The following is a 17,100-nucleotide window of genomic DNA, read 5'->3' as shown; positions in this document are numbered from 1 at the left end:
ATTTCATGGCAGTTCCTAGAGAACCCAAGACTTCAAGAGCTCAAAGCAATTACCATTCCTACTTAGGTAATAATATGTTTTCTTTCCTATTATCTATAATTACATAATTTTTCTTAGCTCTTTTAAAAGATATATATTGCTTAAGAAAGTCCAATTATAAGGTAAGTATTTTGCGCTAGGTCTTTACAAAAAGTATGTGCATTAGCAATATATACTGGGTGATAACTTAATACGCCTTTCTTTGTCCCACATAATTATCCTGTACCTCATGAAATATTATCATCTGACATTTCATTACCTATGTCAGCAACTTTAAAAGACACATGCTAAGCACCATTGCTATAGTATTTGAAAACTACACAGTTACAGAGAATTAGAGCGCTTACTTGAAGCAGGCTATACCAAGAACATGGTTCTTTGTCCTATTACTAGGCAAAGCCAAGGAAGGAAATTCTGTAAGTCCCCTAAGAAACATAAATCTATAAGTAATACCCAAACTGTTTTTATTTTAGGCAATGTATACATCTTTAGTTCAGATGAAGAATGACTAATATCATCCATAAAGGAGAATCAATAATCCAACTTCTGTTATGTATTCCCCATACCAAATTCAAACTCCTCCAAACTTTTCTCACATGGATCTAGGAGTGGAAATGATTCAGCAGAGTCCATAAGTATATTCTTAAAGCCTTCTAATATCACATATGATTTAATAACATAAATTCTTCAATAATAAAATTCAGGTCTCCAAGTATAATCATATTTTTATTTACAACATTTGACAAATATGTATTTATAGTTAACTCTTAAGTCTGAGGAACTATGTGATGTAAGGGATAAAAAGACAAAATATAAATAATCTTGCCTCCAGCTCATTTAGCATTCATTTGATCCATCCTACTAAAAACAGAAAGACACGTAAGACTTGATTCCAATCACTTAGTTATTCACAGCCTAGACAGGCAAATGTATTGGTATCTGTGTAAATAACAATAATCCATGCCCTAAGAGAGGTAGAAAGTAAACTTGTACCATGGAGTTAGGGCAAGGAGGGGACAGATTAAATATTTTCAGAATAGAAGGCATTGTTTCCTTAAAACAGGCATGAGAGAAAGGTAGGATCTAAATGTGTCTGGGGAATACAAAGGGCATTTAGTGTGGAAAAATACTCTTTGGGCAGATTCTTAGGTCCTTTCTCTTCCCCACGGGGCAGGCACACACATGCCACTTACTCAAGATAAGCAGGGTGAGGATAGAGGCCATATTCACACTGGCTCCTTCACTTCCTACCCACCCCCATGTCTATTTTCAAGGGATGGGAATAAGTCTTTTGGCTGTGTGCTTACCTGATTCTCTAAAATGGCTTTCCTGATAGCCAGATTTCAATTCAAAAGCGAAATCATTCCATTCACCTGGTTTATATGAAGTTGTTAGAACTTGTACCACATTATCTACATTCTTACTTTCCCTCCTCCCACTTTGCGAATTTTAGGAGCAAGGAAGTTCATCTGTCGGGGAACGCAAGGAGCCTACTCAAGTCATCAAATGATTCAATCAACATTCTCAGTCAGAAGCATCAAACACAGGCTCTTGTCATATAAGAGGCACTGGAAGACAGGCAAGACTCACAGAATCAGTGGGAGAAGGACCAAAGGAGTCGCAGGATCAAGAAGCAAGAAATATCATAACAGTGTTTCAGCAAGAATAGACTTGCCAGGCTTCCTCATGACACAATGGCTCAGAATGAACCTTTACCACCTGTGCCACTACTTGGCACAAGTGATGACGGGCCAATTCCAAGCCCAGAGCTCAGGAGGTCCTGCATTTCACTGTCTTGAGCTTCTGCTGTCACTGTGAGAAAGGCATGCCTGGTCAAACCAATGGGTTTGAGGTGAAAACATGCATGGATGTGCCTGCTCTACACGTTAGTCCCAAAAGGGAAACACAGGGGCAGAGCTGCTCCAGTTAAAGCCTCCTGTTGACCCACGGATACATGAACAATTGGACTCGCAGACCCATATGCAAGTTCAGTTCAGATCAAGTAACTCCAGCCAAGAGATGTGAGAGCTATAATAATATTGTCATAAGCCACTAGATTCGGAAAGCTGCTGTTACACAGCATTAGCTGACTGATATATCTGGTGATTGACATCAGATTGCAAGAGAAAAGTATAAGGCTAGTAAGGTTAAATCATGAAGCACCCTCTAGGTTATCTACATTTTGGAGTTGGACTCTATCCTGTGATCAGTAGGAATCCAGCCAAATTTTTGTGAGAAATAACACAATAACAAGTACCTGGTAAATAAACTTCAGTGAGGGTAAGAACTGGCAGTTGGTCCTGAAGATGTTGAAAGGATTCACGTGAAAGCTGATGAGGGCCTAACTGAAGATACAGTCAGTGGAAATAAGAAGATTTAAAAGAATATTCTCTTTAAATTCTCATTCTTGGGACTCTCCTGGTGGGCCAGTGGTTAAGAATCTGTCTTCCAATGCAGGGGATGCAGATGCAATCCCTGGTTGGGAAACTAAGATCCCACACGCTGCAAGGTAACTAAACCGAACTAGAGAGGCCATGTGCTACCATGACGGGGCCCACACACTCTATAGTCCATGCTCTGCCACAAGAGAAACCCTAGTGCTGCGACCAGAGAAGCCCCCAAGTGCCCCAGCTAGAGAGGGCCAGTGGGCCACAATGAAGACTCAACAACAAAATCCGAAAGAAAAAATTCTCATTCTCCATTCCTTAAGGATATCTTCACAAATCAAAGGAAAATATTAATAAAAAATAACTCAAGTTTTTGAAATATAGGGAGGCTACCTTGAGTCTAAATGGAATTCAGATATGTTTGGACATGCCTGGCAAAGTCTTACGAACAAACTTCCCAAAATCTCATCTGCATGAATATGGAGTCACTTGTGGGAAAAAATTTAAAAAAAACAGCGAATGAAAAAGCTAAGGCATGATCAGCAGAATCCCACAAGAAGGCCTTTGTCTTCTGAGAGGAGTGACACGTCTGTCTCTCAAATCTGTCTCCTGGTTCAATCCAATAGAACTCATGTCTGATTCATAGTAGGTATATGACTGGGGAGAATGGGTGTTATAAGTAAAGAGTAAAAGAATTAATTAACTTAACACATCTAAGGGATGAAAAAGAGTCCTTCTCCCCAACCTAATCCCCCTGCTCTAACCAGGGCTTACATGTCTGGTGGACTCAGCAGATATAGTGCCCAGGGCCTGTGATATTTTGAAGACCTACAAAAATGTTTTCATTTTCATTTCTTTTACAATCAGATGAAAATGATACTTATAAGGATGAACATGTAATAATGAATCCAGCCTGAATTCTATTTCTTTTTTATACCAGCAGAGTCAAATAATCTTCAAATATTTTTTACAATACAAGGAACTCCAAAGGCAAAAGTGTCTTGGGCCCACAAAAGTCACAAATGCAGTCCTGGGGCCAGCACAGTATAACTTGAGAGCTCGAGAGCCCTGAGCTGCGGTGAATGCCACCAGGATGGGAGCTGGGTAATGCCCCCTCCACCTACCCCCTCAGAGGACATGAGCAGAAAATGACAAGGCTGGAGGCAGAAGGGGGCTTTAGCAGATCGAGATCAAATGAGTTTGGGGTTATCTTTCTTTATTTCCCCTCCCTCCTCTCCTAAGGGAACCTCTGCCCAGATAAGGCATCCCACAGGCCATATGACAAGACAGCAACTGCCTGAGAGGGGCAGGAAAACTGCTAGGCGTGGGGACAGGCACTGGAGAATTTAGACATGTAGAAATCAACTTTAAATCAACTTTCAGCTTTTTACAAAGCAGGATCTTGGGCTTCCCTGGTAGCTCAGTGGTAAAGAATCCTTCTGCCACTGCAGGAGACATGGGTTCAATCCCTGACCCAGGAAGATCCCACATGCCGTGAACTAAGCCCATGCGCTGAGCCTAATGCTCCAGAGCCTGGAAGCCTCGCGTGCTGCAGCTGCTGAAGCCCGCACACCCTGGAGCCTGTGCTCCACCGCAAGAGAAACCACTGCAATGCGAAGCCTGTGCCCATTAACAAAGACCCAGCATGCCAAATATTTAAAAAAGAAAAAAAAAAAAAAGCAGGATCTTTTTTTGTCAATTTCATGCTTGAAGGTCCAGCAAACCAGTAGATCAAAAAGGAATGCCAGGGGCTTCCCTGGTGGCTCAGTGGTAGAGAATCCACCTAGCAACACAGGAGACATGAGTCTGATCCCTGGTCTGGGAAGACTCTACATGCCGTAGGGCAACTAAGCCCGTGCGCCACAACTATTGAGCCTGTGCTCTGGTGCAACAGGAGAGCAGCCTCTGCTCGCTTGCAACTAGAGAAAGCCTGTGCTAAGCAACAAAGACCCAGAGCAGCCAAAAATAAATAAAGTTAAAAAAAAAAAAGGAATGTTGCACTTGGGTAAGGACTGATGGAGAGTGCTGGGAGGCCAATGCCCTCTCCACTCATTCCTCCCGCCCACCTCCATATGATCCCAGGAGTCTCTGGTATGCTAGAAATCACTGCTCTTGCTTAAGCAGAAATATAATATAGATGGGCTAATCAAAAAATATATTTAAATTTATAACTCGTTTCATTTGTAAACTGCTTTGTAATTATATATTTATTTGGCTCCAACAGATTTAACTATATATGTTGGGAGTAGAAGGAGAAAAAGAATCATCTATTTAAATCAAGGCTCTTGTATGTGCTTAAGATGACAAGCTTGACTTGGCTGCTGCCTCAGTTCCTGATGCAGCCTCAGAGTATGAACATCTCACCTAAGGAGTGTGATTTCAGTTTTAAGCAGATGTACAGCTCCAAAACATTAACCAGCCATGTCATCTTGGGCTCAGCCTAGCTCCCCTGGGCTCACTTGGAGACTGTGTAGCTGTCTTGCGGTGTGTGCTGTGTGCTTAGCCGTTCAGACGTGTCTGACTCTTTTTGACTCCATGGACTCTAGCTCACCAGGAGCCTCTGTCTATGGAATTCACCGGGCAAGAATACTGGGGTGGGTTGCCATTTCCTTCTCCAGGGGATCTTCCCAACCCAAGGATCAAACCTGCGTCTCTTTCACCTCCTGCATTTGCAGGGAGATTTTTTTACCACTGCACCACCTGGGAAGCCTGTGTAGCTGTTTTATCTGGCCTCTTGTCCTTTAAGATGCTCAGGGGTAGTTAGGAGTGTTCATCATTTTCAATTTAAGTGCTGATTTGGGAACCTGACTCCTCACAGAATAAATCTCTGCATTAAATTTCATAAGGGAAATTCTGTGACTTTTCAAACAGTCAATGGTAGAACAAAAGACACTTTTCTCAAAATTTTATCTATATTAATATCATGAATATCATGTCTAAAGCAACTAGCATAACTAACAAAGCAAAAAGGTTTCAACTTGATAACATGAATAAGAGAACAGATGATTAAGAGTAACCCTTGATTAACCAACTTCTAAGTCTTGGTAATTAATCATCATATAATTTATATTTCAAAGAAAAATAAACTCTATGTCACCCAATGATTATAGCTTTGTAAGACCAAGATCCAAATTTTAGAGTGGAAGCATGAATGTATTCTCAAAAATGTCATGAGTTTCCATAATCATTTACCTTCATATACATTTCTAAGGTGAAGGTAAAAGAAAGACTTTTTCAGACATCTTATTTATCCAGGGCTTTTCTAAAAACAGAAAGCCAAGACTAGTCAAACCAAGAATACCTCCAACTGCAAGCCTCACCAACTCACACCTTTAAGTAACAATGGCCAAGGTCCCCTCCATCTCTCTTTTGTTCAAAAGAGGAAAACTTGATCACATAAAATGACAGTCTTTCATAATATAATATAAATCAAGACTTGGCAAAAGATGGCCTACCAAATCTGGCCAGTCACCTGTTTTTGTTTGGTTCATGAGCTAAGAATGGTTTTTACATTTTTTAATGACTTTTAAAAAGCAAAAGAAAAATAATATTTTGTGACATGTAAAAAATCATGTGAAATTCAAATTTCAATGTCCATTTAAAAATTTTAATTTCATTGATATTTTTGGAAATTCATTTTCTCTTATTATATAAGTACCTACACACTGTTCTTGATTTCACCTTTCGGCCCACAAAGCTTAAACTATTTACTATCTACTATTTACTTTACAGAGAAGTTTGGTGACCCCTGATGTAAATGACTGATAAGTAACAAGAAATCACCACTTTGTGGGGAAAAATGTATTTCTAAAGAGGACCAAAGGAATAAATTTTCCACTCTGGAATTTCTGACAAAACAAATACTTTTAAGAGTTGGTATATATCAACAAAAGAAATCAAACTTATCTCCCTATGTAGAGTTACATGGCTTGAACTGATGTTATCGCCTCACTACATACCATATTGTCTGTAAAACGAGATAAATTGGTATCTCCTCTCAAAATTACTTTCACTGGGAGTTTAAGTTAAAGAATTTAAACAACTACTCTACTTTGACCTTCTGCTTTAAACTTTATTAATCCAAATAATATTTTATAAAATTGATACCTGTGAAAAAATCTACATAATGATAAGCAATGTATGAAGTAAATTTCAATTCACGAAGCACACCAATACAGGTATGCCTTGTTTTATTGCACTTTGCTTTATTGTACTTTGTAGATAAAGCGTTTTTTACAAACTGAAGGTTTGTGACAACCCCGCATCCAGCAAGTCTATTGGTGTCATTTTTCCAACAGCATTGGCTTACTTGGTGTCTCTGTGTCATATTTTGGTAATTCTTGCAATATTTCAATCTTTTTTATTATTATATTTGTTATGGGTGATCTGTGAAATGGGATCTCTGATGTTACTATTGCAAAAAGATTACAGCTCCCTGAAGCCTCAGATGATTTTTAGCATCAAAGTATTTTTTAATTAAGGTATGTACATTTTTCAGACATACTACCACTGCACACTTAATGGACTCCATTATAGTGTAAACATAACTTTTATACACAATGGGAAACTCAAAAATTCGTGTGACTCACTTTATTGCAATGGTCTGGAATGAACCCGCAATATCACTGAGGTATGACTGTAAATGTGTTATTTTTCTTTATAGATTGTCTCAAATCATTCATACTGGTATAGTTTCCCAAATACATTGGGTCCTTTCTTGGCTTAGTACCCCTACTTACATTTGTCCCGCTGTCAGGAATTTTCTTTCTGAATACACTGTTTCAGGGATTCTCTCCAGGTGGCATAGGTAGATAAATAAGGCATTCAGGAGGTTTGGGGGAGGAGGAGGGTTTTTTTGTTTTGTTTTTTGTTTTTCTTCTTTTTTTAATTGGAAAGCTTCCAAGCCTTCTAAACCTTTTGAAAATGATTTTTTATTGAACTGTCTGTCCTCCTTGAAAGCTCACTCAGAATTCATTGCTCACACAACACATTACTTGAACTTCTATTTTGTATTTATGCCATTCTATCTGATTAGAATGTGACTTTAGAATCATCCATCTCTAGCTCTTTACAGATTTCAAGAACTTCATTGTGTGGGACTTCCCTGGTGGTTCAGTGGCTAAGACTTCATGCTCCCAAAGCATGGGGCCTGGATGCAATCCCTGGTCAGGAAACTAGACCCCACGTGCCGCAACTAAGAGTTCTCATGCCACAGCATAAGATCATGCATGCAGCAACAAAGATTCAAGATTCCCTGCTGCAACTAAGACCCAACAAAGCCAAATAAACAAATATTTTTTAAAAAAGGAGAAGCAGCTAGTTGTTTTCCAGAATGGCAATGTACAAATGTCAGAAAGGAGGAAACATCTTTGACATTTCTCCTCTCCCTCATCTCCAAAATCCAGCTCAATACCAAATCCTTAAGTTGCTGCCTAAATATTTCTGGAATTTCCACACTGGCCCCTTAGCTGTTATAACCTACAACCAACTTTACCACCACCTACCAAAGCTATTTCATTCTCCCACTAGACAGGGTAATCTTCTTAAATCAAACTCATCCATGTTCACACATTAGCATCCTTGACTTCATCTACCCACAACCACAGCATCCACATCTACAGATCATAGCACCATGTGGCTTGCAAAATTGTGTGGGAATTTGAAGCCTGTCCCTTCCACGAGATCATAACAAATGATGTGTATATAGTACTCATTCAAAGACATTTCATGACTGAATTAATGCTGGGCAACACCTCATTCTTTGCATTCTCGATGCTGCCAACTACTTTAAAGGAGTCCATTTTGGAAGTTCCACACTTAATTCCGTAATTTTTGGAATATCTTTTCGAACTGCATTCAGAGACACTTTGTCTTCTACAAAAGAAAAAACTGTCTTTCTTTTTCATTGCTATACCTGGATTTTTGACCCAAAAAGGCTTTACTCCAAAAGTGTTCACCCATTGTATTTGAAAGACATTGCTTTAAATGACATTTGCTTCTTTCCAAAATATCTAACCCACATCCAAAAGCCAGATATTTAACAAGAGATAGGCAAAAGAATATACCATGAAAGCTAAGAATTACTTGGACTTACGGTGGTCCAAGCATCAGTGAACACTTGACAGACATTATTCAACAAATCCATGTGATAATGACTATTATCATTCCAACTTTACATATTAAAAGAAAATAACAACAAACTGAAATTAAGAGCCATGGTTAAGACTTTGTGGAAGGGACTTCCCTGGTGATCCAGTTAAGAATCCTCCTGCCAATGCAGGGAACAAGGGTTCGATCTCTAAACTGGAATAACATGCCGCAGAGCCTGTGCTCTAAAGCCCTTGAGTCACAACTACTGAGCCCATGTGCCCCAACTACTGAAGCCTGTGCACACAGAGCCTGTGCTCCACAGCAAAAGGAGCCACCACAACGAGAAGCCTTTGCACCATAACGAAGAGTAGCCCCTGCTCACCGCAACTAGAGAGAGTCTTCATGCGGCAATAAAGACCCAGAGCAACCAAAAATAAATACATTAATTTTTTAATTAAACAAAAATGAAGACTTTGCAGTAAAGTCCCTTATGAATACCCACAAATAAAATATTGAGTGATCACAGGTACTGGGTAGTCGTAGTAGCAGATTAATGTTTATCTTTACATTTTCTGGGAATCTACAGTCATTTTATTATCTTTTGTTGATACCTATTCAAAGTATTTTGGGCCCCTGCATGATGCTAAGTCATGCTGAATAATGAATAAGAGTGGGAGGAGCTGTTAGAAAAATAAAAATCTAGAAAAGGGATATGATATGCCTATATTATAGATACAGCCAAAAGCTCAAAGAAAAAGATGGTAACTTCAAATTGACACAAGGGTAGTTCTGAAAAAAAAAAAAAAAAACAATAATCCTGTTTGGGGGTTCATACTCTAAAAATTCAAGATATCATAATTCATATCAATCACATGGTAGCAAAGTAGTAGTATATTAATAGAAATTAAAACACAAGGTTTTATTTTTAAACTGCAGGAAATAGCTTAAAATACAGAAAGTTAAATGGAAACTAGAGGAATTATTTGAGAAACTGTGAGAAACTATCCATTTTATACATAAGAGTGTTTTTTTCTTCTTTAGTCTTTGCTTTTTTGGGTACCACTCAGTTTCTCTATTTAGATGAAAATGTTGTCAACTTGTTTCATTATAAATATTCATCTTTAAGGACTTAAGCCCAGGTGGCTCAGATGGTAAAGAATCTGCCTGAAATGCAGGAGAGCTGGGTTCAAACCCTGGGTCGGGATCCTCTGGAGAAGGAAATGGCAGCCCACTCCAGTATTCTTGCCCAGGAAATCCCACGAACAGAGAAGCCTGGCAGACTACAGCCCATGGGGTCACAAAGAGTCAGACATGACTGAGCAACTAACATTCATCTTTACAGTATCAAAATTCAAAGGTGGCATTGGTCATGATTCTTATTTTACCAGTCTTTATGTCAAAATCTCCAAGCCCACTACACTAGACGTGCAAATGATTTAAACAACTGGGGGGTGAGGCCAGGGGTGAGGGTGGGGGGTGGTGAGGGGTTGTAAGCGACACATGCAAAGAGCAGCCAAAATCACTTCCTCACAGTTTCCAAACCCATCCACAGCATCCTGAAATCACACACTTAATATAAATTTAGAAATTATTTACATAATCTCCAGATTAGCATTAGTAGACTATAATCAACTATAAAATCTAGTCTCGTTCTCTATAAATTAGAAAACAAAAATTTTTAATAACTCAAATACCTGACTTACTCATATTTTTGAGAGTGCTATTATTTAAACTAATTTAAATATTGTCCAAGTACACACTACATATTTTTGCTTAAATTTATGAGACTAGACAAACCAAGAGAAAAATTACTTAGCCCTGAACTGCTTTATTCTCTAATGATTCTGTCAGTTCCAACTTCCAAATATTTTTTTAAAGTTATGCTTTTACTATCTTTTCAATTTAAAGCATTTTAAAAATACAATCATATAAGACTCTATAGGAGGCAGCAAAAGCAGTCCTCAGAGGGAAGTTCATAGCAATAAAGACTTCCTCAAACAAGAAAAATTTCAAATTTCAAATAACAACCTAACCTTTACCATCTAAAAGAACTAGAAAAAGAACAACAACAACAACAACAATCTCAAGTCAGCAGAAAGAAGGAAATAATAAGCATCAGAGAGGAAATGAATAAAATAGAGATTGAAAAATCAATAAAACCAAAATCTCATTTTTTTTGAAATGGTAAACAAACCCAACAAACCTCTGGCCAGCTCACCAAGAGGAAAAGAGAGAGGACCCAAATAAGCAAAATAAGAAATTTGAGAGAAATAACATTCAATACCACAGAAATACAAAAAAAGAAAAAAAAAAAAGAAAAAACTGTAAGAGAATACTATGAACAACTAAGTGTCAAAAAACTGGGCAACCTAGAAGTGGACAAATTTCTGAAAATAAATAGCCCACCAAAACTGAATCAAGAAGAAATATATAATTTGAACACAGCAATCATTAGAACTGAAATCAAAAATCTAATTTAAAAAACGATTCTCTAAAAACAATACTCCAGGACTGGATGACTTCACTGGAGAATTCTGCCAAACATAAAGGAAGAACAGATACCAATTCTCAAACTCTTCCAAAAGACTCAAGGGGGGGATGCTCCCAAAGCTATTATAGGAAGCCACCATCACCCTGACACCAAAACCAGACAAAGACACCATTGAAAAAGAAAATTACAGGCTGATATTTTTTATGAATAGACATGCAAAAGTTCTCAACAAAATATTGGCAAATAGAATCCAACAACACATTAAAAAAAAGATCATACACCACAATCAAGTTGGATTCATTCCAAGCTCACAAGCATGGCTCAACATATGCAAACTAATCAATGTGATATACATCAACAAAAAAAAAAAGACAAAAACTACATGAGTATCTCAATAGATGCAGAAAAAGAAGCTGATGAAATTCAACATCCATTCATGAAAAAAAGGAGTCTTATCAAAGTGGGTATAGAGGGAAGATAGCTCAACCTAATAAAAGTCATTTATGACAAACCCATGGCCAACATAATACTCAACAGTGAAAAGCTGAAAGTCTTCATGCTAAAATCTGGAAAGAGACAAAGATATTAGTCTCACCTCTACTATTCAACATAGTACCAGAAGTCCTAGCCACAGCTATCAGACAAGAAAGAGATAAAAGGAATCCAAATTGGAAGGGACAAAGTGAAACTGTCATTATATGCCAATGACATACAATAGAGAGAAAGAATCCTAAAGACTCCACACAAAAACTAGCAGAACTGATCAATGAATTCAGTGAAGTAGCAGGATACTAACAGATATCTGTTGCATCTCTTTACGCTGACAAAATGAAATACTAGAAAGAAAGTTTTTTAAAAAAAATAATCATTTTAAAATAGCATCCAAAAAATGTACTTTGGAGTAAATTTGACCAAGGAGGTGAACACTGATAAAGGAGACACTGAAGATGAGTCAAAGAAATAGAAGGCTATCCTGTGGTCTTGGGCTAGAAGAATTAATAGTTAAAATGGCCATGCTATCCAAAGCAATCTACAGATTTAATGCAATCTCTATCAAATTACCCATGATATTTTTTCACAGAACTAGAATAAGTAATCCTAAAATTGATATGGAATCATAAAAGATCCAAAATTGATTCTGAGGAAGAAGAACAAAGCTGGAAACGAATCCTCCCAGACTTCAGACATCACTACCACACTACAGCAATCAAAACATCACGGCACTGGCACGAAAACAGACGTGGGGGCCAATGGAACAGAACAGAAAGCGCAGAAATAAATCCACAGACCTACAGTCAATTAAACTGTGAGAAAGGAGGCAAGAATATACAATGGAGAAAAGATAAGCTCTTCAGCAAGTAGTGTTGGGAAACTGGACAGCCACATACAAATCAATGAAATTGGAATATACCCTCACACCATATACAAAAATAAACTTGAACTGGCTTAAAGACTTAAATGTAAGACCAAATACCATAAAACTCCTAGAATAAAACATACTCAAAACATTTTCAGACATAAATTGTAGCAATGTTCTCCTAGGTTAGCCAGTCTCTGAAGGCACTAGAAATAAAAGCAAAAATAAACAAATGGGACTAAATCAAACTTATAAGCTTTTGCACAGCAAAGGAAACCACAAACAAAATGAAAGGACAACCTACAGAATGGGAAAAGATATTTGCAAACAACGCTACCGACAACAGATTAATTTCTAAAATATACAAACAGCTCATATGACTCAATAACAAAAAAGCAAACAACCAAAACATCGACAGAATACCTACACAGACATTTCTCAAAAGAAGATATACAGATGGCCAACAGGCATAAGAAAAGATGCTCATGTGCTAATTATTAGGGAAATACAAGTCAAAACCACAATAAGGTATCACCTCACACCAGTCAGAATGGCCATTACCAAAAAGTCTACAAATAATAAAAGCTCTTCTTGCCTGGAAAATCCCGTGGACGGAGGAGCCTGGTGGGCTGCAGTCCATGGGGTCACTAAGAGTCGGACACAACTGAGTGACTTCACTTTCACTTTTCACTTTCATGCATTGGAGAAGGAAATGGCAACCCACTCCAGTGTTCTTGCCTGGAGAATCCCAGGGACGGGGGATCCTGGTGGGCTGCCATCTATGGGATCGCACAGAGTTGGACACGACTGAAGCGACTTAGCAGCAGTAGCAGCAGCAGTGAAGGCGTGGAGAAAACGAAAGCATCCTACACTGTTGGTAAGAATGCAACTGGTACAGCCACTATGGAGAACGGTATGGAAGTTCCTTTAAAAACTAAAATTAGAGTTACCATATGATCCAGTAATCCCACTCCTGGGTGTATATCCAGATAAAGGTCTAATTCAAAAGATACATGACCTCAGTGTTCCCAGCAGCACTATTTACAGCAGCCAAGATATGGAAGCAAGCTAAATGGCCACTGACAGATGAATGGATAATGAAGATTTGATATGTGTGTCTCTGTGTGTGTGTGTGTGTGTGTGTGTGTGTGTGTGTCAGTCAAATGGAATATTACTCAGTCATAAAAAAATAATGAAATAATGTTATTTACAGCAACATGCATGGATCTATAGATTATCATGCTGAGTAAGCCAGACAAAGAAAGACCGTATTGCTTATATGTGGAATCTAAAAAAAAAAAAATGATAGAAATTAACTTAAATACAAGAAAGACGTTGACCCACAGACGTAGAAAACAAATTTAGGATTACCAAAGGAGAAAGGGTGAGAGAGATAGATTAGGCATTTGGAATTAGCAGATACAAACTACTATGTATAAAGCAGATAAACAACAAGGTCCTATTGTATAGCACAGGGAATTATGTCCAATATCTTATAATAAAGTGTGCTAAGTCACTTCAGTCATGTCCAATTCTTTGTGACCTTATGTGCTATAGCCTGCCAGGCTTGTAATAAACTATAATGGAAAAGAATATAAAAAAAGAATATATGTGTAACAATCATTTTGCTGTGTATGAAACTAACATAACATTGTAAATTAATGATACTTCAATTTTTTAAAAAACAATTATCTTAGACAAGTTTCAAATATAAGAAGACACTGCTTTAAATAAACACTCCTCTAATTGGGAGGAAATATATTAAAGGAAGTTTACTTTGGACGTGACTTAACAGCCAATGGGGGAAAAAAAAAAACCAGCCAATGAGAATCTCAAAATGTGTTTTGTAAGACTGTTATTTATTCTGGTGTCTTACTACTATAACACACATAGCAAGTTGCAAATAAATAAATAAAGGCACACATTAAAAACAATTCTAAACATTGATAAGCTGACATGAGAATATTTTGTAAATTTTTTTTATTTTATCAAAAATGCTCTGTGAAATGTAAACTTGCTTTACAAAAATGAAAGCCTAGAAGCAAAACAAGTCAAACTATAACCTCAGAAAGATTTAGGAATTGGAGGCAAGTGTGTCTGCTAACTCGCTTCAGTCCTGTCAGGCTCTTTGTAACCTATGAACTACAGTCCGCCAGGCTCCTCTGTCCATGGGATTGTCCAGGCAAGAATACTGGAGTGGGTTGCCATACCCTCCTCCAGGGGATCTTCCTGACCCAGGGATCGAACCCACCACTCCTGAAGCTCCTGCAGTGCAGGCTGATTCTTCAACCACTGAGCCACTGGGAAGCTCCAGGGATTAGAGGCAATAATCTCCAAAAGTGAGGGTGCAAGGGAAGGCAGCCTCCCTAGAACTCCCCTTCATACAGCCAAATAACTCTCTCTCCCACACTAGGATAGAGGACAGAAAGGGTTAAGAACAAAACAAGCCAGCAGAATGAATATGTCAATACAAAAAAAAACAAGAAACAAAAATTAAGAAAATTCTGCCAAAACAAAGAGGCAACAACAAGGAAGCAAATAGTAGAGAAATAAATAAAAATAAGAGAATCACTCCAGAGAACCAACATCCAACTAAGAGGAGTTTCAGAGAGGACTGAGAAAACAGAGGTGAAGACTTATAAGTAACAAAAGGAAATTTCCCAGAACTGAAGGACATCATGCCATTGTGAAACTGCAGGAAACCTGGAGTAAAAGGCTTTCGGAGACAGGAGAAAAGGTCACTAGAAGGGAACAGAAAGGAGAACATCATTGAAGCTGTGACCAGCAACCACAGATGTTCGAAGATGGAATAGCACTTTCAAAATTCTGAGTAAAGTAACTTTTGACCTAGCATTCTGTGACCAAACTGTTAAGCGAAGTAAGATACAGAAACTTTCACAAGTGAGATATTTTTTTTAAGTACTTCCCAAGTATCCTTTCTTGGTAGTTAGTAAGTCAAGAAATCAGAAGATATGTGGCTCAACCACAGATGATGAAGGCAAATGCCATGGCCACAGGTAAGCATAACAGTAGCCCAGAGAGCAATTAGTCCAGATCTTACCAGGAAATCAACCCCAAAAAGTCTCAAAGAAAGAATATGAAAGATTCTATGATGTATCAAAAGGCACAGCAAGAAATCAGTGATGGTGCTCGCTTCAGCAGCACATATACCAAAACTGGAACGATACAAAGAAGATTAGCATGGCCCCTGCGCAAGGATGACATGTAAATTCGTGAAGAGTTCCATATTTTTATTGGAAATAAAAGCAAAAATAAACAAATGGGATCTAATTAAACTTAAAAGCTTCTGCACAACAAAGGAAACTATAAGCAAGGTGAAAAGACAGCCTTCAGAATGGGAGAAAATAATAGCAAATGAAGCAACTGACAAACAACTAATCTCAAAAATATACAAGCAAATCCTTCAGTTCAATTCCAGAAAAATAAACGACCCAATCAAAAAATGGGCCAAAGAACTAAATAGACATTTCTCCAAAGAAGACATACAGATGGCTAATAAACACATGAAAAGATGCTCAACATCACTCATTATCAGAGAAATGCACATCAAAACCACAGTGAGGTACCATTTCACACCAGTCAGAATGGCTGTGATCCAAAAGTCTACAAGCAATAAATGCTGGAGAGGGTGTGGAGAAAAGGGAACCCTCTTACACTATTGGTGGGAATGCAAACTAGTACAGCCACTATGGAGAACAGTGTGGAGATTCCTTAAAAAACTGGAAATAGAACTGCCTTATGACCCAGCAATCCCACTGCTGGGCATACACACCGAGGAAACCAGAATTGAAAGAGACATGTGTACCCCAATGTTCATCGCAGAACTGTTTATAATAGCCAGGACATGGAAGCAACCTAGATGTCCATCAGCAGATGAATGGATAAGAAAGCCGTGGTACATATACACAATGGAGTATTACTCAGCCATTAAAAAGAATACATTTGAATCAGTTCTAATGAAGTGGATGAAACTGGAGCCAATTATACAGAGTGAAGTAAGCCAGAAAGAAAAACACCAATACAGTATACTAAGGCATATATATGGAATTTAGAAAGATGGTAACGATAACCCTGTATGTGAGACAGCAAAAGAGACACAGATGTATAGAACAGTCTTTTGGACTCTGTGGGAGAGGGCGAGGGTGGGATGATTTGGGAGAATGGCATTGAAACATGTATAGTATCATATATGAAATGAATTGCTGGTCCAGGTTCGATGCATGATACTGGATGCTTGGGGCTGGTGGTCCCTTGGGACGACCCAGAGGGATGGTACAGGAGGGAGGAGGGAGGGGGGTTCAGGATGGGGAACACGTGTATACCCATGGCGGATTATTCATGTTGATGTATGGCAAAACCAATATAATATTGTAAAGTAATTAACCTAAAAAAAAAAAGAAATTAGTGATGTTTACACAAAACACTAAATAACTAGGGGAAGAAAGAAAAACTCTGCTATCATCGTCTAGGAAAAGGTAGTTACTCAATAAAGAAAATGTTAGCTATGATATCTTCCTAAATAATACATTGCAAATACCAAAAATTATGATTATGTTGTGAAGACAGGAAAATGTATGTGCCATGGAGTGATGGCAAATGGTAGAAAAAGCACTAAATTGTTATAATTCATAAAGAAAATCAACAGATGCTGTCTAATATAAAAAAATCAGAAAGAGCAGCATTAAAATATTATTTATAAGTATAAAGATACATGT

At 38.0% G+C, this 17,100-nt stretch overlaps 1 protein-coding gene and 1 non-coding gene across 2 annotated transcripts in view; one reads left to right on the top strand and one right to left on the bottom strand.

Moving 5' to 3' along the window:
* Positions 1–17,100, bottom strand: part of TTC6 (tetratricopeptide repeat domain 6) — a 198,872-nt gene that overhangs the window by 155,728 nt on the left and 26,044 nt on the right. The window lies entirely within an intron of this gene.
* LOC138095644 (U6 spliceosomal RNA) lies at positions 15,511–15,617 on the top strand. Its single transcript, XR_011146389.1, has one exon. It is a non-coding gene; the product is annotated as a U6 spliceosomal RNA (small nuclear RNA).

This window comes from Capricornis sumatraensis, chromosome 19 (assembly GCF_032405125.1).
Source record: "Capricornis sumatraensis isolate serow.1 chromosome 19, serow.2, whole genome shotgun sequence".
NCBI lineage: Eukaryota > Metazoa > Chordata > Mammalia > Artiodactyla > Bovidae > Capricornis > Capricornis sumatraensis.
Note: the sequence above shows the minus strand (reverse complement) of the source record. Positions and strands in the feature narration are given on the sequence as shown.